Raw genomic sequence first — 24118 nt, forward strand, 5'->3', positions numbered from 1 at the left:
TATGAACAGGCATTATTCTGTAGATGTCTGTTAAAACTTTATTATAAAATATTGGTTCATGTTAACTGAATGCCCTGGGGCAGGCAGGGATCCCTCACTTCCAGCCTGAAGGAAAGCACCTGAATGGCACTTCAGCACAACAGTCCAGTTTGATGCTGTCTGGGTTGAATTTAGCAGATTTGGAGCATTTTCTGGGGTTATTTTTACAAGGGAAGGAACAACTTTCTTGCTGGCAATGCTTAGCAGTTGTTACTGTGTGTGGGCTGGCTGTGTCTGGATGATGTTATGCTTCATTTTGGTTCATCTCTTGGGGGATACCTTCTCTCCATTTATGTCTTCCACAACATGTTTACTGTTAGGATTTAAAAAAAAAAATCTGCCAGTTTTCATTTTCCTTTTGCAATGTTTTTTCATAACAAATGAAACAAATTTATTGCATATTCCTGCTGAGTTAACCCCAGTTGCTGGTAGCCCATGAGGACCAGGCAGGAGCCAACTTAGTCTGTGCAGATGCTATTTCAGCGACAGTTCTGCTCCCCTTGAAATGAAAAGTGTACTGATAATGTGAAATAATGTATGGTATTGTGAACATACAGAGTGTATTATTGCACGGTATTAAGGCAGTAACACAGATAGCTGGGCTAATGTTGTGGCATTCTGTGCTGTTTCCTTTTGAGGCTTAGGCTATGTCATTTTGAGAGTGCCTCTGATGCCAGCCTGGTGGGGGATGGTTTGTGCAGGAGCTTTCTTAAATTTTTGATGGAGGCATAAAGTCATCATCCCAGGTAACAAAAAGATATTTCTGTTTTTCATGCCTGTTAGAGCGACGAGGATAGTTGTCAGATAGGAAATGACCATTAAAATCAGAGGTAAGTGTTGCTGTAAAAATTCTTTTTCATGATCATGTATAGAATTTTCCATGTGTCTGAAGAAGTTTTATTGGCAAGTGTAGGTTTTGGAGGAAAGTTGCTACTCTTTAAGAGTAAATGCAGGAGGAATGAAGAGAGAAAAATCCTTCCTTAAAAGCACAGATGTATTTGCTGCTATCAGTAAAAGTAATTCAGATGTTTTGCATATTGTCTCAAAAAGTTCAAAAAAGAATTTGTAATAGAGGGGATTATGACAACTTGGTAATAATCCTCGCCTTCCAGCATTCATGCCGTAGAACCGTTTAGGTTGGGAAAGACCCTCACATCATTTCTGAAGACTCTGGGCTGGGCTGTGGAAGAGCCACTCTTTGGGTTCCCTGCCAGCTGTGGTTTAGCTGGTGAGCAGCTGTTGAACTGGGTGTAGCTTGGAGGTCACAGCTTCCTGGGGGCCCTGCATTTTAGGTTGAAGGATGAGAACAGAGAGATTTAAAACTAGATGCCTTCAGTTTCTGTCCCCCTGAAACAGATCTCCCTGGGAGCTGTGGATGCAGTAGGAGCACTTTACACCTCCCAGGGAGATGTAGCAGAGGAATATGCATGACCTGAGAGATTGCATGTTGGTTTTCTGCCACATCCCTGGAGTATGGACAGTCATTCTTGGTGTGGCCTTAGTCTCTTGAGCGATTTATCTAATTATTGCTGGTTTGTGGACCTGCCTGCCAGGTCTCGTCACCACCTCTGTCCCTCCTGTTGCTTTAGCCTTGGGACAAGTGGGAGAGAAGAGCTTGTGGGTAGCAGAGGCCTTTCTGAGCTGGTTGACTTCTAGCTCTGTGCTGTTTATAGTGGAATTCACCAGTGTAGGCCCGTCCAGCCATCGGTGTAGGAGGGAAAGGTTCATCTGAAAGACTGTCTCTGTTATTTGAGCCTTTTGAAGGCAACCAAGACACGGCGGGTGTTTTTTTCATGGAAAATCTGACAGACTGTGCCAAAAGCTGGGCATAACTCTCCACTGTTTGAGTGCAAGAGGCTGTGGCAGCAGAAGAGCCAACAGACAGTCAAGTTTGCCTCTTGACTTTAAACCCCTGTCATAGTGGACTTCACTCTGGAAAAAAAAACCTGTGTGTAATCTATGCACTGAAAGTTACGGGAGTCTGGGGGTGGCAGGAGTCACTGGTCATCATCCTCAGCCCTGAGCAGCTCCTGGAGATCTCGGAAAACGTGTCGGTGTTCATTATGTGTTTCAGCTTGGAGTTGTGAGAGTTCATATGAAATGCCTTATTTTTGAAAGGAGATTTATCTGTTTTCATTTCACCCTGCCACCAGTAGGTTTTGTTTTGCATCTGGATTTCTGGTTGTTTATCCAGCCTTCAGACATGAACATCTGATATGCTCCTGGAGCCAGTAGTAGTAGTGACTTGAGAAAGAATAAAGTTCACAATCTCTTCAGCTAATCATATGGAAGAATAGCTGAAATAAGCAAAAACTGATGCGAGTTTGAGTTTTCATCTTCCATGTTAGGCAAATGGTTCTGAGTTTCCACAGGAAGATCTTAGGATAAGTGTCCAAGCAAAGAGGTCAAGTTCCTGTGCAACATATCCAGTATGTTCAAATGAAGGAGACTTTGTATAAATGCAAACATTAAATGCTCCCTGAGGGCTATAGCTTTTATTTATCTCCTTAGTGTTACAGAAAACAAATTTGGAACCAATTTCTGCTCTTTAAAGCACCCCTGCGAGTCTCTGGAAGATGCCATCCTCCTTCCTGTGCATTTGCAGGTCTCTGAGGAAGAGCCCTCTCCAGTCGGCTCAGTATGTAAAGCTGGAAGTTTCTTTTGCAGCTAAGGCAGAGAAACTCCTTATTTGCATCACATTTGTTCTTAAACAGAAAGGACAAAAAGGCTATAGGTTAATTTGGCATCAGAGCACGTTTATAATGAAAATCAGGAATTGTAAGGGGGGAAAGTCATGTCTCCCGTACGGCAGCGTTAGATGACAAAATAGTTACTTGAATCTTACCGATGGATCGGGGAGTGGTTATGGCTAAGGCAAGGCTGTGCTAGAATGGAGGCAATACTTAAATATTTCCTGTTATTGAGGTATCTTATTGTGAGAATCCCATTGTGGTAAAACTTAATGCCTCAGAAACAGGAGATTGTATGTACTTACCTGGAAGTTACCTTTCTTTCAAGCTGATAAAATTCTGAGAGAGTAAATACAGAAATGGCCATCCACTGACTTGTGTCATCTCATTCGGAACAGGTTTTTTAGGCACTCTAGTTGATGGAAAAAAAATATCCTTTAAATAATATTTAATGCAGCGTATCATTTTTTGTGAAGTAGAGTTGCATTACATGGGCTGTGGAATTGGAGAAATAACTTGTTAACTCTTTTCCCAGTGATCTGATCCTGCTCCCAGGCCACAGGCAAGCATCCAGTGCAGCAGATTTGACCTGGCAGCACCAGTCTCTGGGATGGGAAGGGGGTTACTGCCTCTGCTTGCAGTGCGCTGGAAAAAACGATTCTGAAGTCTGTGCAAATGTCTTGCTCTTTACTTGAGTGCTAGGCAGAGGTGACTGCAAGACCTGCCAGCAGAGCCTGTGTTTCCCTGGCTCCCCAGAGGAGCTGCTTTGCTCATCCCAGTTGGTCTTTCTGGTCTGTTTATCTTCACTTTTGCCCACAGGGAGCCATTATGTGGAGGAAATTTTTGGACAGGAAAAGTTACCAACTAAACAGAGAAGACAAAGGCTGAAATAAATGAACTAACAGTGTTCTCATTTTGTCGATTTGAATGAAGGCTGTTGTGGTTATGTGAATGTCTTCTTCCAGCAAAAAATTGTTAATAGGTTTCTGCCCGTCCTCCGTTACTTATTCATGCCCCTGAGCCGCCACTTACTGAAGATGTATAATGTTGTTACTTGCAGGCTGGAAATCAGACCAGGGAACTGTTTCCTTTTGGAGGGCTCTTGCTTTTGTATTTTAAAAAATTATTTATTTCTTTTAACCTGGATAGTTTCTCAGGCTGGCTTGCAGCAAACAGTTGTGCCAGTGGGAGCATGGTGTGGAGCGGCTGAGGTGATCCTCAGCTATGGAGCGAGGGGAGAAAAGAAGGAAGGAGTGAGTAGCCTCTGATCTTAGATATTGTTTTTATTGCTGTTTGTGTTCATGCACATGCTGCTCTCCTGTTTTTCTGATGCTGTGAGCTGTGCTTCCTTTCAGCGCAATGTTGAAAAGAAGATCCCTTATGGCTATACAGTGTTTTAGATGGCTACATCACAACTGATGGTCATAGAATCATTTAGGTTGGAAAAGACCTTTAAGATCATTGAGTCTGCCTGTTAACTCAGCACTGCCAAGCCCACCACTGACCCGTGTCCCTGACTCAGCTTACATGTCTTTTTAAATACCCCCCGGGATGGTCACTCTACCACTTCCCTCGGGAGCCTGTTCCAAAGCTTGACAACCCTTTTGGTAAAGAAATTTTTCTGAAGGCAAAAGGAAAGAAATTAAACAGGAAGAAAAATACCCTAGTTATTATGAACTCAATATGAAACTGCTCTGAGGAGCACTGTGTTTCTGTGAAAGCGTAGATGGCTGCGAAGGAGCTGCCCTTTCCTCGGGAAGTAGCAGGAGGTGCCATAGCCGGTGCCATAGCCCTTAGGGCAGAGGGAATTGGCATTGCCCAGTAACCCAGGATTCTGACTTCAGTTTGCTGCTTCCCCTGGGTATCCCGTGGCACAGGAGTGTGCTCTCGAACAGGAGCTTGTCATGTTTGTGCTTCATGTGACACTTCTGACTGTCCTAGAAGGAAACTGCCTTGGTCTCAGTAATCCTTTCAGATGAGCGTGTTATCAAACCCTAACGTTATTTCCGGATGTTGCAAAATAAAGTTGCTTTCAAGACACATATTGCCACATATTGATGCAGACGTTAGTCATCAAGTTTTTCTCCTGTTAATTTGTGAAATAACTAAAACTCTTCAATAACAAATATATCTTGGCTATTTAAAAAAGAAAAGTCTCCTATGTCCTCTGTGTGTATCTCCTATTACCTTCAGAATTACAATTTCTCCTCCGACACAGAAGGTGAATCCAGAGCTTCTAAAGGAGAACCCTAAAATGTTTGCTGCAAACATACATCCCTTGTTAACTAGTATTTACATAAAACATGCTGACACCACTTGGGGGAGATTGAGTAGGATGCTTTCTCAGCTGTTGAAATTTGCACATGAGATGGAAGATGTTTTGATTAAAAAAAGGTTAGCTGAATATTTTTTCCATTTATTCCCATGTGTCAAAATCAAAGCAGCGTTTCTCCAGGCGTTTTGCCCATTTTCTTTTTTTGTTCCTCTTGTTCAGTTGTTTGGATTTTTTCCCTCTAGGTTAGGATTTGTTTTGTTGGGGGGTTTTTCTCATGGAGGAATTGAATTGCTTAATGAGTTAAATACATGTAAAAATGCCTTTTCAACAGAATATTACTCAGTTTAGATTGCTGATAATTTTAAGTAGTATTTGTAAATTCATTCTTTTATTTATTGGTATAGGCAATGGTGAACTAGGGACAGCCAGTGGGAGACCTGTGAGACTTCATCAGTAATGTCCTCCTGCTGTAAGAGCAGTAATGAAAAAATTACAGTAATATTATCTATTTTACTTCCACACATTTTTCTACCTTTACAAGTTTTCTTGTAAGAAGTCATTTTTGTGATAGCATTTTAGTATGTGGTTGCTTAGTTTATTTTTGAGCTGTATTTCAAAAGCCTCCTGTCAAGGAGGAGAACTCCAACTTTCTTAATCAGTGTTGAAATGACTTCTTAAAAGCATATAACAGAATCTTATCTTTTTTCCCTGCAGTGAGAAAAAGCATTCCCATTCTCATTTCTTTGTTTTTATTTGCTTCGTATGGATGCTAGTGCTTCTGGCCACTCTGAAACTAGAGCAAAATCTTTTTTTAGGAACTAGAGCAGAATTTTCATAATAAACCTGATCCCGTGCAGATTCGGAGCCTCCTTTGGGGGGAAATGGGGGAAGGAAGCTGGAATTAGGGAGGGTTATAAGCAATGTAACTTCAAGGATCCATATTCTAAAAAGTCTCCACGGATTTGCTACTTCTGCCTGGATTAGAAGACCCCTTAATTTGCTTTTAATTAAAATGATTTTCATTTATTCTGTGCCTTCTTTCAGAGGTCCCAAGGCACCTTAAAAACTTGTGATTATATATGTGAAATGCAAAATGCATATTCATGTGATGCTGAGGTTTCACATTGAAGTTAAAGCTGAAAACCAGTTTTACCCTCCTTTTTTCTATTAGTATTTTTAAAACCTCAGTTCCCCATTACAATGCAACTTTTAAAGTACTGTAGTTGTACATGTGTGATCTCAGTGAGATTGCAGTCCAAAGTGTAAAAATTGACCTTCCGTAAATATCTTAATAATGGATTTAAATAGCCAAGGCTTTGTTTTTTGAAACCTCATTAAGCTGGAGTAAAAACATCATGTAAATACCTTTATTGTTTCAAAAAAGGAAATGTACCTATTACAGAAAATTCTGAAACAAAATGCTATGAAAATGACAAAATGGAAACTGTTACATAGCTCATAAGTAGTTAGGTTATGCTAATTTTCTTTTAAACACCTGTCCTTAATACAATATAAATACTCAGAAATTAAGAAAAAGATTTCCTAGGGACGTTTTTACTGTACTACATTTTACTTGTGTACTCCGCAATAGCTACTAAAGAATAGAAGAATAGGGTGGTCAGTTGGGAAATACCCATATTTTAAATTACTTTGGTGGTTTGTTTTTTTTTCTTTCTGGTTATTTGCTGTGGAATTAAACCTGATGATCAGCATGTAAACCTGAAAGAAGTCCAAGGAGTAGTATGGGTAATGCAGTCTCAGAGATGAATTTGATGCCCCGGCTAAGGTGATGGTGATGGAGCCAGTGCTGGGGAAGAGGAGCAGCGGAGAGGGGGAGGCTGGCAGGAGCAAAGACGCACAAATGCTGAATTTTTCCAAAGCCTGGAAAAGTTCTTTTAGTTTTGGAAGAAGTGCAAGCGGTAGTGGCAGAGATGCTAAAATTTCTTTTCATGCTCATTGGTTTAGACAGCTCTGAACTAATGCTGGGACATTTTGTAAGGACCCACAATCTGCTGGAGGCAGAAGTTCTCTGAGTGCTTTTGCACAGTGTAGGCAGTTGTACAAATTCAGTAACTGTACCATGAGTTTTTAATGCACGATAATTAAAATAGAAAACCAGAACAGAATCCTTAAAAACAACTTAGACATATTTATTTTATAATAAAATCATGTCTTGAAAAAAAATGGGTCTTCTACCGTAGAAAACCTGAAACTTTTGCTTGTTTATAGAGAGCCAGAAATCTCACTGTTCAAGTCAGGGTAAGCAAAATGCCATTTTTGACATTACACTGTTTTTTGAGGATATTACACCAGAATTGCAAGCAGCATATTTTCTTATAATACCATTTTTGTTTTCTAAATGAATGCGGCAGTGTTCATTTCTATGGAGGAGTTATTCATGAGGAGTTCACAGAGCTTGCTCAGGATCTGGGAGGAGGGTAGATAGCTGTACTCAGCAGTTTGACAGAGGATGGGATTTTTTTAAGGGTTTTGAGGGTTAACTTTTGAAAGGTTGAGGTCTTTGCGTGGATATCTAATGTACAATTAAAAAAAAAAAAAGATGTAATTGTCTACAGCAGCTACAATTCTGTAGCCGGTTGACAGACATCTGCCAAAGCTGTCCATGTAGGGTAGAGATGGTGCTGGTGGAGGCTGCAGCTGAGTAGCAAGAACAGTGATCCCGCTGCATGGATGGCTTTGATTTGCAGGATTTCCCTCTGTAACACTGGAATGATTCCATTTGAGGTTTACGAATTTCTTTTGTTAGTTTTTCTTCCACCAGAATTTCCCAGACCTGTTCCCATTCTCATGCTCTGCAGTCAAAACTGTAAAGTCTCAGTCTTATTTTCTGGTACAACCGGTCAGTAAAGGTGGGTGAAGACATGAAGGCTGGCATTTGCTGACGCGTTAGTGAAACACGTTGTAAGGTAAAGTGTCTCGTAAGGGCAGGTATAAGCCTTCTTCTGCCTGCTGTGTCCTCTTCTGTCCTCTGTGGTTTATGGTGGTAGCAGATTTCTGGTGGTTGAGTCTTTAGACCTGAAGTGGCTTGCTTCCAATGAGAAGTTGCTTGCAAACTTTGACCTGAGAATCCATGGATTTCTGTTTTCTGGAAACATATTTAGGCAGTAGGAAGACTGTATTTTAAAGTACAAATGACAGTTGCAAAGTAAAGCTGGAAAATTTCTCCCCCCGCCCCCCCCCCCGTTTTTAGTTGACTCCTACCTTGAGTAAGAAGTCTGAATTAGAAAGATGGTTGTAACTGTCTTATGAAACCACTGTGTTGTGTTGCTCTGTAAATGGATTATAATACAGGACTGGTTTGGGATTGTGTTCATCTGAGACCAAGGAACATGCTGCTGCAGGGTGATTTCTTGTGAAATTGTGGGCTGTTAAGATGATGGACTTAGCGGGAGCGATCCACATACAGCTTTATTAAGGGCTAGTTTATGCATTTGTGGTGAAAACCATAGCAGTTGTCTATTTTAAATGACTTTGTAAGCCATGTGTATTGCATCTACTGTGCTTCATTGTTTCATTTAGGCACAGATGTTAGAAAAAAATGACTAAAACTCCAGTGTGAATTGTTATTCTCTTTGAAATGAGGATGGTGTCCTCTTGTTTTGGCTCTGGGGAGGTTAGATGAAATGAGCTTCCTAGAGGAGCATCAAATACCACAATTTGCAGCTGACTCTGACCCCAAATGCTTTGTGAGAGCTCGCTGTTCTCCATCCCTTTAGTAGTGCTACCACCGTGTGGCATCATCATGAATTATGATCCCCAGGAAAATGGCATTTACATTGTGTGTCGCTGCCCATGGGAGGACATTGACATCAAATAAAGTGCCATCGGGTTGGAAATCCAGTTGAAGATCTGTATCCTGCTGTCCTGATGAGCTGCTTCAGGGCAAAAGGGTGTAGAGAAGTGCCTGGAAGTTATACAGACGTCATGAACAGCCGTGCAGGCTTCCCACAAAGCAGTGTTGACTGTAGTTTAGGCAGTGCCATTGTGTTTTGCAGACGAGAGGAAGGTATGCGGAGGGGAGATTCCCGAGATAACCCATGTAACAGCTGAGGGGTTTGGCTAGGGTCTGCTCTGGAGAAACTTCACACCTCTGCTACAATCAGGAGCTCATCTGGGAGTTTAAAGCTGGATATGCAGTGAATGCTTCAAAGCTGCTGTCATCTCACCCGTGCATGAAAGGAAGTTCCTTAACAAGCACAGGATAAAAGTAGTTCTGATAGTTACTGTTCTAAAATATATTTAGGAAATACTCCTGACTTTGCTTGACAGTCCCCGGAAAACTTTATCTAAGGTCCAGCTTTCCACAGAAGATTGAACGAGGTGGTCTCCCGAGCTTCTTGCCAACTTCAGCTTTCCTATGATCAATTTTAAAATCACTTGGCATGTTTCTTTCAGGACTTGCAGCCTTCTCAGTAGATGCAATTAAATTAATTTCGGGTGGAAAACAGTGCTTAAAAGAAGCCTTTGGAGGGCACATGCAAACTGATTTCAGGTATATTATTTATTTATTTTTGTTTTGGTGGGGGAGGGGCTGGGGGGGCAGACCCCTTTTAATGTATACGTTAATGCAGGGTGAGTAACCAGCATATTAGAATTAAATGCAGTTGCACACCCATCAGTGAGTATCCCACTTGAGTTGCTTGTATTTCTGCTGCATTGAGGCGTAGTGACATTTGCAAGTTCGTCTCTCTTGAGTGCTTGTGGCAAATGGTCAAAGCATTGGTAATTGAAGTCTGCTGAAATAACTGCAGGTCTTGAAGCATTTTATATTCATCAAGAAGCAATTTTTTTTTTTGCTTTTTTTTATGATGCGGTACAAGAGTGGGATGTTAGTGTAGTCCTGATCTTGTATTCTGTATACTTCTAAACCATCGTAACAAACATTCTTTGTACATCAAAAGGATAGAAGGCATGCAAAGCATGACCTCCGAACAGTGGGTTTTTCCTGTTTACATTGGCCAGGACCCTTTAAAAAAAAATAATTATTTTGTCATGAAGAAGACTACCAAGTAAGTTCACATCTGTGGAAGCTTGTGTAAGGTGGATAGTGAAACTTAGCATGTTCTGCGTGTTCTCGGCCTTCCAGGAGATTATTAAGGACTTTTTGCGGTATCGTCATCTTAGCAATGTAGACGCATAGAATCAAAATGAAATGACTGCTACCGTGCTCTAGCAGGGAGCAAGATGAAGTCAGATTTGCCCAGCAGCTGTTTCTCATTTAATCTGAACAAACACAAGAGCAAAGGTCTTTATCCATCACTTTCCAGCGGGTGCTGTTCAGCTGTGCGACGTCTCTGGCAGTGACCTGGACGATGAGTTGAGGTGTCCGCTCAGCAGGCTGGCAGGTGGCTTCACTTTGGGAGGAGCAGATGCTGTGCTGGAGGGCAGGGATGCTGTGCAGAGGGGCATCAGAAAGCCTCCTGCTGTTGGCCAAAGCCAAATGCAAGGGCACGAGGACATGAAGTACGAACTCGGAGAAGAGGGCTTGCAGGGTGGGGGCTGAACTGTAGGCTTCAGCTGCCTGGAGGAAGGTAATGGAGAAGACTGAGCCAAGGTCCACCCCAAGCACAGAGTGCAAGGACAGGAGGCAGTGGGCACAAGCAACCAGTTATATGGGGGGAAATTGCAACTGGTTATATGGGGAGAAGAAAATTCCCCATGGGGGTGGGGCAGGAGGCCGGGGGGCTGCAGCATCCCCTCTTTGGAGCCCCACCAGCATAAGCACATATCCCAGCAGCCTGGAGCTCGGCTCTACTTTCAGCGGGAGGTTGGGCAGGGGGACCACAAAGGTCCTTCTCAACCTAAATTTTTCTGTCTCGTTCAGCATTGCTGCCCATCTAAACTCCTTGCCAGGCTGTGTGCTGTTAAGTGACTTGCTGTTGTTAATTGTGAATTTAGGAAAAAAACATAAAATTAATCCTCTGAATGACTTATGAAAGGGAATTCACATTTGTGTGCAATTCCAGCTGCACTTGGGTATATACAGCGTTATTCCAAAATGCTGGAGGTCCTGATGCTTTTTAGCATCCAGTCTGGTTAATTTGTTCATTATTATTAATGATTATTAGTCTAAGAAAACCTGTTTAGGGTCCATATTGACAGAATAGCATTGCTTATCCCAACAGGTGTTTGTGCTGTTCTGTGGGACTGCATCGCTCTAAACCATCCTCTGGTTACAGTCGTTCATTGAATTGTATTTTACATTAATTTTCATGAAGTAGGTGTATTGGTATGCTTGTGATTTTTGCTATGCTGTTAGCTGGTGTAATACTGGAAATCAAAAACAATTCTATTGATTCAGAGGAGAGTAAAATTTTACATTTATGAAACGCTTAAATTATCAATGCTACTACAGGCTATAGGGCAAAGTGAGAGCTCAGCTTAAATGTGGGAAGGGTTGCTTTCCTGTAGGGTAAACCTGATCAGTATATTTGACTTAGTGAAGCAGAAGCATCATTACAGTCCATAGTTTATGGTTTTGAAGAAACTAAGAAGTGAACCTGTGTTTCGGTGATCAAAGGTAACATGTTTCAATAGTGGTCTCACCACCATGCATCCTCTGGAAAGAGAATATATACCTGGCCATTCCACTGTGGTAGTATTTATATCAAAAATAAGGCTGTTCCTAGTCCATTAAACCAGGATGTGTAACACCAGAAGCGGTTTGTAAAGGAAATTTTATCTATGTAGCTTTGTGTGGTATACATGTGTGAAAGCTACCGCAAAGTTCTACCGTGTTCTGAATTTTCAGTGTTGGAAAAATAAGTCAATTTTGGTCAAGTTGGAACATTTTATAATACATCTACTTTTGTGGTTTTAGTGATGTATTTTGCATATGAGGATGAACATGCACTATTTAAGTCAGAGTGGTAGAAGTCTTGGGTCTGTGATTATTTCCTTCAGATATTTTTGTTGAAGCAGGGAAGGGTTCCTTTCCACAGAACAGAAGAAGGAACCTCTGCAGGTATCAGGTATCAACAGAAAATGTGTTTAGATTTAGATCATTATAGAAGGATAAGGCTGGGAAGCTGCATGGAAAGATAAGCAGGTAAGTTTTGAATTTAATTCTGCTGGGGGAACCATGCTGGTTTACAAAGGCTGCTGCTGAAGGAATCACTAGAAGAGCTCCTGTGGCTTCTTTTGGGCAATATTTAGAAAAGTGCTTAATTCTCGATGCTGGGAGGTGGAGGGACACAGTTAGTGGGCTGCAGCTGTCGCTTTTGGTAAAGGCAGCTGGTGCCTGTGGGTAACAGGACATGGCTTAACTGAGCACAAAACTGCATTTTGCTCAGAAATTACTCCCTGGTCTAGACACTGGCAGCAGCCCTGCCTGGGGACCTCCCTGCTGCCGTGGGTGCTGGTGCAGGTAACTTTGCAGGCTGGTTGGGTTTCTGGCAGCACCGTGAGCCATCGGTGCCCCTGGGTGCAGGGGGATGGGTAGAAAGCTGGGGATCTTTTCAGAGCTAGCAAGATCTTTTAAAGATCTCCTTGGCTACTGAGGTTACAGATGACCAGCTGCATGTACAGTCAGCATTTCCCTCTATTTTACCAGTGTGCATCGCTCGTGATTGAGCGGTGTGGTATCTTTCCCTAAAATCTGATCAGGACATGTAAACCAAACTGAATGACTAAAGACCTGCAGGTCCTTTCACCTCCCTGTTTATCCTTTTTCCAGATTGCTGAAAAATGGCATTTCTTTTGTTTATGTTGTCCAGGTGCCAGTGCAGCTCTTCGTGAAACACCATCGTGAAAATCAGCATGTAGTTAGAGCAGAAAGACTAAAGGGCAGAACGAGTGATTCACCCGCTAGCCAGTCTTCACCTGTGTCCCGTGGTTAAAATGCAATGAAGTCAAGAACTTCAGTTTTATATTTTCCAAAAATGATCTTTTGGATGTGCCCTCCATCACAACATTCTTCTTAGTGATCACTGTTTGTGAAATGAGGAAAAAACCCAGTGGCTTGCTGTTCCACCTAACTTCAGTGGTTTTTGTCATTACTCATGAAGCAAATAGTTTGCTTTATTACTGAAGAATTAAATTGTACATTGCTTAGAAAATATTTCCTGCAGGTTCATCTTTCACTGGCTCAAAGGCACTTTGAAGAAGGCATTGTCTTATCACAGTAAGGCATCTTGGAAAGTCATTCAGTGAGCAAATTGCCAGATAATTGCATCGATCTGCTGTTGAGGAAAAATGCTGAAAATGAACTGTTCTTAATCATGATATCAAGGCATTGGTTCTGTTATCTTAATTAGCATGCTGTGAAATAGGATTTTATTTTTTTTTTTTTTTAAGGAAGCAACTTAAGGTGATCTGATTGGCTTTTTATTTTTAGTTACTGCCTTTAGTCGGTTCTGTGAAAGAATCAAAGCTGTGTGCCTCTGTGTGTGAGAGGAAGAACAAAGTCTCCAGGATGTTGATGAATGAAAGTACTAAAGGTTTTTCCATAAGAGAAATGTTGAGGTATATCTCAGGTTTTTGTGTAGCTTTGCTGAAAGTTTTTTTTCTCTTTGCTTCAACACTGTTGTTCTCCTAAGCGCTGCCCCCTGGCACAGACAGCATGCGCTTTGCTGCTGGACCTCCTGTTAGCAGGAACGCATCTGTGTTAGTGTTCTGTTGTACATTTGCATCTTCTTTCGCTGACCTGGGCAGAGAAGGTGATGTCTGAGTGGGCAGAAGATGCAGAAAGACAAGGAGTTTGGCTCTTCTAGTGCAGTTTTAAAGCTTTTTTGGTGTTTTTGGTGACGGCTGGAAAGCTTCTATTCAGACATGAGGGCGTTCATTTCATATGACGTTTATGACTTAAATTGCTCTTCTCTCACAAATACACTTTCCTGCATAGGCTTTACTTGACCTATGGACAGCAGGTCTCTTGGAAGTCAGTGTGTTTTGATTTTTTTATATTGTTGGGGTTTGCTCTTGTTTTGAAGTGCTTTTTTGCTGGGTGGTATTAACTTAATATTGACCCAAGTTTAGCTACCATCATTTTTGTTGATTATTAGACTTGGTGTTCTACTTTCCAGCAACTTTTTTTTCTTTCTTTTTTTTTTTTTTTTTTTTTTACATATCTTTATGTAGCTTTGTTCCGTGATCGGGCGAAAAATCTAAGACTGAAGTAAGTGCAAAACTGGTTGAAGCTTGGAAATGAGTTAACATCCCATTATTTTGTCTCATTTGTTTTCAGTAACATGGCTATGGTTCTTTGGTGGCCTTTTAGGGAAGGTATGCAGTACACTTGAGTATGAAGAGAGAAAAACTGAGGATACAATTTCTTTTAAGAACTGCTCTGGTGCTATTTCTGATAAGGCTAAGATAAGTTTTATGAGACAGCTAACTTGCACAAATTGTACATTAATGACTTCAGCTGGAAAAGCAAATCATAAGCACAAAATATGCATGCCGCAGGGCAGGCTTTTGTAGCTAATGCCTGATGCGATGGGAAAGGAATGGGTATGTTTCAGACACAGGCTGCAGAGCTGCTTGTAAATGTAGCTTGGTTCCATTTCACCCCGTCACTGCAGTATGCCAGATACAGGATATATATATACTGGGATTTTATGCTGTTGAAAAGTGTGTGAGCTGGGGAGAAGCCCTTGGCACCCCAGCAGTGCCTGCTGCAGTTGAGGTCTCTGGGATAATCCTTACCACGCTGCAGGAGTGAGCAGTTCTGCCAGGCATGTACTGCACTCAGAGAGCTATAAGAGCAAATTATCCTCATTTCTTCTCTTGATGGAAAGAGGTTGACTTGAAGCTAGCAAAATCAGAGCTACCCGTTATTGGTTTTGCAACTGCCAGAAAGATTTCTTGCCAGAAAATTGGTTCAGGTCCTCAATCTAATGAGGCTTCAAGTTATTTATGAGTCTTTCTGAGATTTCATTAACTCAGGTTTATCTGCTGCCTTTCTGATTTTTCCACAATTAGCAATTGGTAATCTTGTCTAAGAAAAAGACCTCACGGTTTTTATGTGAAATGCACAGTCCCACAGAGTGCGTGAGTGAACTCTTACCTCTCCTCTTCCTACCCCCTACTCAAGATGAGTGTGAGTTGCACTGGCAGTTGGTGTGGCTTCCCAGAAAGTGATTTCTTTGCTTTTGGAACATATAATAGGCTCTAAATTAGCTTTGCCATCTCACAGAGTGCAACTCTTGGTTCTTTCAAATTCCTGTGAAAAAGACAGTCCTCCAGAGCCTGCTGAACTCCAAAAACAGAATATGGTAAAAATTAGCCTGACTGGGAGATAAAAACCTGGTTACTTTTTCCAAAGGTACTGCTAGCCTGGGTTTGTGCTTCTTTTTCAAGCACAAAATTTCTAATTTTTTTTCCTTCTTGAGATGTTTCCCTATACACATGAAAAAATGAAGTAGCTGAGGATGGGATTTTGAATTTAATCTCATGCATAATAGGTTTCAGGAACCCACTTTTGAGAGCAGGGGCACCTGAGCGATGCGAGTAGTGCATCAAAGGCAGCTGTTAACCAGGTTTAAAGAAGTTGAGACCCAGTTTACCAAGCTGGGTTTTCCCATGCCAGGGCATGGAGTATGCTGACGGTGCACTTGTAGGAAAGAGGGGAAAATGCAGAAAAAAAATTTCCTGTAACTTCCCCTTCCCTCCTTCCTCAGTATTTGTAAGCAGGGTGTGACGAGTCTGAGAACTGTATATTAAATATTTTGTTCACCTTTTCCACAAACAGATTTTCTCTTATTACTCCCTGGGATAGAAATACATGGCCAGGTTCTCAGTAGCTGCTCTGTTGGGGGCGGGGGGGGGGGGGGGGGGTGGGGAGTGACTTCACTCTGTTGAAGCTTCAGCCACTCATGGATCAGCCTGAGCGTTTACTTTTCCAGTCACAGGAGGAAAATGTTGATGTTATAACATGGTCAGAGTCTCTCAGGTTATTCCATTGAATCTGTGGGATGAGCACTTATCACATGCTACAGCTGCAAGCAAAATAATTCAGCAGTCAGGGTTTCCATCACCAGGTTGGGACTATACAAACAGACTTAATTTATGCTATAAAAAAGCTCACCATTTTTATTTTGGCTGATACATTCTGAAAGACAAGTTTGGCAGACAGCAGCGTTCAACTGATCCGAAAAAATGGATCCCATGGGCCAGTGGCGTTTGTTCTTGGGCATCTCTGCATCAGTTGGAAAGCAGGTAAATAACAGGAAAATAAAAATGATGTTTGTATAATGCAATTTAATGAAGTGTAGCTGTATTTCTAGGTGTGTGTCATCTTTGGGAGCACAGAGGGGACATACAGGGAATGTTGTGTGTCTCCTATGTTGTCATGCAGGGGTAGATCTGCCAGGGACACGGCTGGAGGGGCAGGGGGGCGGCAAGGGACTGGCAGGTATGGGAGACAGGACTGGAGTAGGGGAAACAGGTCTAATGTGCAGGTCTTGCTTGAAATGTAATTCAACTAGTGGATAGACATTGAAGACTGAAAACGATTTAAAATTACTTTTAGTAGGCTGTCCATTGATTGATCTGAAATAATCTCTCCAGGAGTATTAAATAAAAAATAAAAAAATTTAGGGGGAGGACAGCAAAATATCAATTACTTGGGTGAAAAGAGAAATAGAAATATGGAAGAATGGAAATAGAATGTGAAGGGTGTCCTTCCTTAGTCTCTTGGGCCTATATATATATTTTTTTTTTCCTTACCCTAAAATACACATGTGTGCGACTTGTCTCTATGAAGCTGGTACAATGGCTTGGGCTTAAATGAATGGGTGTGTATTTGTGGTTTGAGTGATTGTGGGTCCAGAACGTACACAGGATAGAAACCAAGATAATGTTCCCTGGACCAGGAAACACAGACAACTAGGAGGGTGTTTTAAGTGTTCACTGCTTTGAAAGATTCCTTGTTTTGGAGAAATTAATTTGTTACTTAACGGAACTGATTACTCAAAATATAAGCAGAAAATGCAAAACAAACAAAAGAAGTAAAAATCATAGTACCTGTGAATCTGTAAATTACACTGGTGATTTCAGTGATGCTATTTTAAACCTGTTTCATCAGAAAGGGTTATTAAAAGGAAGTAGGGTGTACTGGTTTAGTTTCATATCCTCTAGGGCTAAAAGCATCATATAAGTCATTTTAGGGTCTTTCTGTGTCTGACAGAAACTAAAATTAAGTGTTTATGTTTCTGTAGCCTAAGGCAATCTGAGCTCATCTGAAAGGTTTATAGTTGTCTTATTAGGAAGTTACTGTTTAATTAGCTATATCATACTGGCAGCATATTTTTAGTACATCAGAAGAAGTAATAGGAATATACTGTGATGCATAATAATCTTGTCTTCATACTTGTAAAACTGCAGTTCTGGTAAAAATGTCACATTCTTTTCCATATGAAAATAAAATTCATCTTCTGAAATGGCCCTCAAGGCATACGGTATCTATGTGCAGGTGCTCCCTTGTTCTGCAGGTAAGTGGCAGTATGGGTGTGTGTGTGAATTTTGGAATAACAAATGATTTGTGTAATATTCCCTGGTAAAAACCTGAAAGCAGCCATGCACTGTGCAAGCATCAAAGTTGGATTAGCAACCCCAGCATGTACGTACACACTGTGTCTGGGACCTCAGGACCCCTCAGTGTCCCCGTAATCCCTGGGTGGGGGACAGAGCCATTCCTGGGAACCTCGTGATGGTGATGCCTTGGCTTATGCCTCTGCTGCAGTGTGAAATGTGCTTTTCACCTGTCCTTGCATTCTCCCCGCAAACACACCCCTGCTTGTGTTTTATCCTCAATGTATAATGTGAAACAAGTGACCTAAACATCATGTAAGTGAATAACGCGATGCCAGGCTTGTCTGAAGTGCAGGGGAGTGTGTGTTTGTGCATCCTCCATGTGAGTCTGGGCTACCAGCAGGTTTCCCGTAAGCAGAAACAGATGGCTCGGGAAGCTGCAGAGCTCTTGCCAGCTTCCTTTTTTCAGAGGATGCCGTAAAAAACACTGGGGGAGAAAAGAAGTCCTTTTTTTGGGAGGGGGGGGGTGGTGGGAATCTGCCTTTTCAGAAAACAGCTGGTTTTATAACAGGAGGAATTTTCCTACCCTGTTACTTCAGCGGATGCTGCTGGTGCTTGGCACTGAAGGGGAGCAAGGGCAGGACATGCGCCTGCCAGACAGTGCCGGGCTGGGGGCTGTGCTCTTGCTGTTGTCTGCTGTTGTGGTTGTGAAAACAAAGCTCGCAGATATGGAATGAAGTGTCCCGTATAGACGCTGGATTTTGTTCTTTTAAGTCAGCCTACTTCTTTACTTCCGAAAATAGAAATATATTTCTCTTTGATCTTAGGTCCAGGATACAGTCTCAGTCCAAAAAGTTATTCTCATGGTAACAAACCACATTTGACTGAGGGGTATTTTCCACCAAAAAAATATTTTTGGATGGAATAGGCCAGCATTGCTAAACACAATGGTCAAATCTACAACTTTTGTTACGCATTTCACTCTGAGGAGCTTCCAAATGGGACTGTCCTCTGTATTTTCTGCACATGGTGTCTTTGAGACAGCTGTCAAGGGCTGGTGGGAAAACACTCGGTCTTTTTTTATCCCAGTCCTCAAAGGAAAACATTCCTTTATGCAAAAATCCAACTTGCAGAATAAGGAAGAGAAATCCTTGCAAAATTATGTTTGTGAGCTATAACTAAATCTGCTGAAATACCCTGAGCAGCACTCAAAATTTACTTGTGCTAAATATTTCCTAAGAGTATACTTCTATTTTATTGTGTTATTATTGTACTATTAATCATACTTCTGTTCCTTAGTAAATATGTTCAAGAGTAACAATTCTTTTTAATACCATGTCTTGAAAAGAATTGATAAGGATATGAATGCTGACTGGCTGTGGATGTTAAGTGCTTTGCCAGGGATTTGAGATACATGTACATTTTATCAACAGTAATGCCATCAGGAATTCCAGTGATGATTTTAAAACACATGAAATAATAAAATATCAATTTATTCTGGAGAAAGTATGACAGTAAATGCATACTGTTGTTGACACCAGATGTCATTGGAAAGCAAATATTCTTTAGGTTGTTTATTTGTCAGCAACAGAAGTGATGACAGCAACCTATAGGAAAATCAATAGCTGGATTTTCCATCAGTCACTGCCTCTTGCCAAACTGCTATTCCTGAATGATACTGCATCAAATTAGCATATGTTTGCACGCTTCTTTGTTAATTAACGTTGTTGATATTTGAGGGGGAAAAAAAGGGGGGGGGGGGATTGCGTATTAGTAGCGGATGGGACAAACAGCAACTACGAGAGTGAGGTCTGCTGCACTGCTGACGGCTGCGTTGGGAGCATCAGTGTTTCCTGCCCCAGCACGATGCAGGCACGGGTATCCAGGCAGGGTTGCCTTCCTCAGTGTCATCGTCACTTGTGCTTTGGGGAGGAAGCCTCATCGCCTCTTGATTTATTTCTCATTGTATTTTCCCAGTTACGGTATATCTGCCAGTTCCTCTTCCTTCCCCCTGAGTGATGCTTTCAACCTTTTATTGCTTGAAATTTCCTGCTTGAAATTATCTGCTAATTAATCACTACATTGCCATTTTTTGATTGAAGCCCAGCTCCTACCAAACTCTTTGTCTCCTTCCAAAACAAAAAAAAAAAGAAGAAAAAAAAAAAAGAAGAAAAAGATGGAGACGTACTTAAGAGGACTTTATTCATGAATGAGCAATGGCAGACTGTAGTCTTTTGGCTCCATCTGCTAATGCTGCCGTGGGGAGTTCTTGTACAGGCTGTAATATCTCTTCCAACTCAAGCTGCAAACTGACTTTATACATCTGATGCAATGTACTGTTCATACCTGGTGAGGTCCCAGAGGAGCCACCAGTCTTCCTGCTGGTACCAGAGTTGCCCAGTTTTCTATACTTCAGTGGGTCTTCCTGATTTTGCTTAAATACATGCAATTACAGCTGTATCTCAGAAATTGGCTGGCATCCATCTGCTCCCATCCTCCTCCTCTTAGTCTTGTTTACCTGTAGTTGGAAGTGCATTTTTCTCTCTTCTTTCACCCACTCACTCCCTTCAAACCTCGTTTGAAACTAGTAAGACAGTCATTTACTGCACTAAGGGTCAGGCAAAAAGAGAAACTATAGCAAAAGGAAGGAAGAAGTGTTGTTAATTGCAGAAAACAAGTACTTCTTGAAGTTAATTGAGGTCTGAAAGAACCTATGCTGGACACATTAACATCAGTGAAACTGAATATGCTATTTGGTAATTGCAGTGAGGGTAAGCAGCTCTCTAGATCCAGACTACTTCAGATATTTTTAGTTGTTCCTTTAGTCATCAGCTTCCACTTCTCTCTGTTCCAGGCACCGGTGGGAAAATGCAGCAGCCCTTTTCTCCAGAAGGGTCACACTGTGCTGAGAAGACGGGATTTTTTTCACTTCTTTTTTGCATAGAGGGCAAACGCAGGGTTTTGAGCTCTTCGAATTATTCTGGCTAATACTTACTCCCATCACAAAACTGTAATGTTTCTCAACTTTTCGAGGATTACTAGGCAAGTGTTAAGCAGGTCTGAGTTTGAGTTGAAATAATGAACCGTTGCTCATGATAAGCAGCTGAATATGTTCTCTAATTAATTATGTTCTGTCTGAGCTACAACACTGGGCAGAACATGAAGCAGCAGACCTGGAAATGTGTCTCCATCTTCCAGCAGTCTGCTGGGTTTTGTACTGAATTGGGTAGCTAGCAAAAGTCTGAGCAATTTCCAGGGAACGACGGATATGCTTTGAAATGACTTTTAACACTTGCCCTCACCCAGCCAAGCTTTTCATCCGAGAACGGCCTGCTTTATGGGTCTCCCAAGTGGTTCTGCGTTCTTGTGTATCTCTTAAATGCGCTAAACCAAATGCAGTTGGATTATGGTGAAAAAGTATACAGTGAAAATGTATAGAAAGGTTGTAAAACTCTTACTTAACTGTTTTGTTTCCAGAAAGATGTTCCACTAATTCTTGAGGAGGCTTGTTAACTGGAGGCAGGGATATGGTGCTTTCCTGGAGATGGGGATGTTGATGTGAGGGATGGTTGGGTTGAACTTCTTCCTTTCCCTCTGTTGGTGGCCTAGGCTACGCTCAGATGATCACGTTGGCAGCAGTAAAAGCCATGGTGATGGTGGTCTGAGCAAATTGCTACAGTGAACTCTGCTCATGAGAAGAGTTTGATTCTAAAAGCAGTTGTATGCTACAGCTTTTTGTAACTCCTTAAATCTACAGGTTAAGGTGATGAAGAGGTAATTCAGTATTTTAGCAGAAAGTCTTGGGAGTTTGGACTTTGATGGGGTCAATGTATCAGGGCTGGAGCTCTTCCTAGCTGAAGACTATGGCTCATCCACAGTACAACGATCTTTTCTGTTTTTAAAGAACTTGGCTGTTTTTCTCCACGTAAAATTTCTCAGAATAGTTTGAGGTTACTATACTGGTTAGTAAAGCCACACTGACTGTAATAGAAATGATTGGGAGCAACCATCAGTCAGAGCTGAATTTGAACTGGAATGGAGCAAAAAAGCGGCAGCAACAGGAACTCCCTGTTTCCCATGTCGAGCTGCAGCAGTCACTGCGTTTGGTCAACTGCAGTCCAAGATCTGAGCAAACTTTAGAGCTGGCAGGCACAGTTGGGATGAAAAGGGGAATGTCACGCACGGAACGATGTGCGTGGTGTGTTGAAATGGTGTAAACAAGGTCTGGAGGAAGCAGAACCTTCGTTTTCATTTGCTTTTAGTCTATGGGGTCAGAAAAGACCTTGATATTATAAATTAGGGAATAATTACTTTTCAGGTGGTTATTCACGACGATAATCTTCTACAATGTTTGTGTCCTTCAGAAAAGCAACTGTATTATGGATGTGGTGTTCTTTGATGTGGACACTGACGAACTCAATCTGTGCACAACTGAAATACAAAATAAAAAAAAGAAAATACAGTTATTACAAGATAACCAGGTTTCACTGTCTGGATTGGCAGTACTTGAACATATGTTTGCTGTCAGCTTGGCTTGCAGATGAAAACCTTAACGTTTCGAACACGGTGGCTCTTTGGGCTCTGTGTGTTAAGGGGGGGTGTAGCAGCCCCGAGAGCCTTGTCTGCGGGCAGGCTCGGCAGTGGCGTTCGTGTTTCAGTGCTGATGATTCCTTTTCCTTTAACTGCTTTAGTGTTTTCCCAGTAACATTTGTTATACCCCATGATTATCAGTGTATACTTACTTAGTAAGTTTATATATAATAATTTAATTATTTCTATTACTACTGTGTTACCAGGTTTGCTAGGCAGGCTGTTTAGTTGTCATTCTAAGGTGCAGAAGTCACTTTGCTCAGCAGGGTAAGGGGGGATTTATGCCGTAGCCCAGCTGGGCATCTGCTCACCGTGCTGATGGTGCTGGATGTGCAGGATAACCTACATACACAGTTCTAACCAGCTTCAGCTGAATTGCTTTGACCTCCTTTTTCTTTAACCGTGAGCAGCAAAAGGAAAGGAGGCAGCTTTTTTTTTGTTAATTTTTATTTTCGGTCTGTTAAGCCCCCTCATGTTTGTATTCAAAGGGCATTACATGAAACAGTCTGGTTTGTTGTTATGTGGCAGATTGGTACAAGGGACATGTTGCTGCAAGGTGGTGTACATGCAAACCAGTTCATTAAGAATATATTATCAGGTTTAAAATCATTAGATATTCTCCCGATGACTCTACTGGTGGTGTGTGATTTCTCATGATTGTGAAAGGAAGAGAACAAAATGAAAATCACATCTTGTTGGGGGCTTTTTGTTTTGTGGGATTATTTTTGACTTGTAAATCTCTAAGTATGTCTTAGCACACAATTATTTTAAGTTTGGCATCAGGAATTGTTGGAGAAGCTAGCACTTACTCTGACTTTCCTTAATTTAATAAAATATTTTCTATTGAAAAGGTATGACTCCAGGATGTAAACTAGTTTGCACTTTATTTTAATTTTGGAGTTTAATAGTCTAAAAGAGGAATGATTTGTAAATAGTGAAAATATTTAATTAAACATTTGTAAATATTTGGACATGTATATGTACATATATACAGACCACAGATCTCAACACAGTTGTGCTTGCAGGATGAGAAGAGGCCATTGCAGCCTCATTATTTGTTGTCCCCCATAGATCCATCTTCTGCCCGGCACTAGCTCCTTCAGGAAACGACAGACCTTGTGCTCGGGGACGGGGGGCTGTTGCAGAAGGGGTGCAGCCCTCTCCTCTGTAGTAGGAAGCCTCTGTCGGGATGCTGTGGAGGTTTGCCCCAGTGGTAATGTGTAACCTGCAGTTCCTGCTCTCACCAGATATTCCCTTTGAAGAGTGGATAAACCTGTCAGTAAATCAGACCGTGGTCTGCTCATCTCTTTTTCATGCGGGATAGATAGAGCATATTTTGAGAGTGCCAGCCTCTGCTTTAGTCTTCCAGAAGCAAAGACAAGTATAGTAGCCAGCTCTGTGGCAGGTGAACTTAGACAATCGTGGTAGGTCCCTTCCAGCTGAGGTATTTTGTTCTGTTTCCCCAGAGTAAAACACTGTGGGTGATGGGACTTTGCACCTTTGCCTGAATTTATGAGTTGCAGCCTGTTGTCCTACGTGGGACCTTAGTAATGGCATGGTCCAAAGTCTTTACCTTTTCTGAAAGAAGAAAACGTGCTGCTCAGGGTGTGTCGAAAGCAAGCCTGGGTGGAGGTTAATGTAATGTGACTAGTATGAATAAATGCATCTCTTGTTCTGATTCAGCAGTAACTTGGCTGGAATAAAAGGAGAATGTTCTCAAGTCAATATTTTAGTACGTCCAAGTTGTGCACAACAACAGGAGCGATGCAGATGTTGACTTGTTGGTAGGAAACTAGAGGGTAAGAATCTCTTTAGCAGTTTGGGGAAGTTTTCCCACTTGGAGTCTGCAGGAAGCTGCTGGAGAGACCCCTCCAGTTAGCCCAGCTGCAGGGTCAGAGGTTCCTGCTGGGCGGCGCTTCCCCTGCCACTTCATGTGTTGGCTCCTGGCAGCACCCCTAACACCAGCTGGCTGTAGCTCTGTGATCCTGCCCCCAACGCCCCAGCAGAAGGCAGTGGGTCGCTTTGACGTGGA

The 24118-nt window shown here is 41.8% G+C and overlaps 1 protein-coding gene across 2 annotated transcripts in view; it reads left to right on the forward strand.

Moving 5' to 3' along the window:
• PTPRE (protein tyrosine phosphatase receptor type E) overlaps nucleotides 1–24118 on the forward strand; it is a 109149-nt gene that overhangs the window by 15392 nt on the left and 69639 nt on the right. Inside the window, exon 1 of one of the 2 annotated variants that reach the window (XM_055719966.1) lies at nucleotides 16070–16182. The exons of the other annotated variant lie outside the window; for it this stretch is intronic. The gene's annotated coding sequence lies outside the window, so the exon portion shown is untranslated. Of the gene's footprint in view, nucleotides 1–16069; nucleotides 16183–24118 lie in introns of those variants that run through there. 2 annotated transcript variants of the gene reach the window in all.

This window comes from Falco cherrug, chromosome 9 (genome assembly GCF_023634085.1).
Source record: "Falco cherrug isolate bFalChe1 chromosome 9, bFalChe1.pri, whole genome shotgun sequence".
Lineage (NCBI taxonomy): Eukaryota > Metazoa > Chordata > Aves > Falconiformes > Falconidae > Falco > Falco cherrug.